Below are 320 nucleotides of genomic sequence, written 5' to 3' on the forward strand. Positions count from 1 at the left end.
CAGGGCTTCCCTGGTGGCGCAGTGGTTGGGAGTCCGCCTGCCGACGCAGGGGACGTGGGTTCATGCCCCGGTCCGGGAGGATCCCATGTGTCGCGGAGCGACTGGGCCCATAGGCCATGGCCGCTGGGCCTGCGCGTCTGGAGCCTGTGCTCCACAGCAGTGAGAGGCCTGCGTACTGCAAAAAAAAAAAAAAAAAAAAAAAAAAAAATCTTCCAACAAACAAAAGTCCAGGACCAGATGGCTTCACAGATAAATTCTATCAAACATTTAGTGAAGAGCTAACACCCATCCTTCTCAAACTCTTCCTAAAAATTGCAGAG

Source organism: Physeter macrocephalus, chromosome 2, assembly GCF_002837175.3.
Source record: "Physeter macrocephalus isolate SW-GA chromosome 2, ASM283717v5, whole genome shotgun sequence".
NCBI classification, from domain to species: Eukaryota; Metazoa; Chordata; class Mammalia; order Artiodactyla; family Physeteridae; genus Physeter; species Physeter macrocephalus.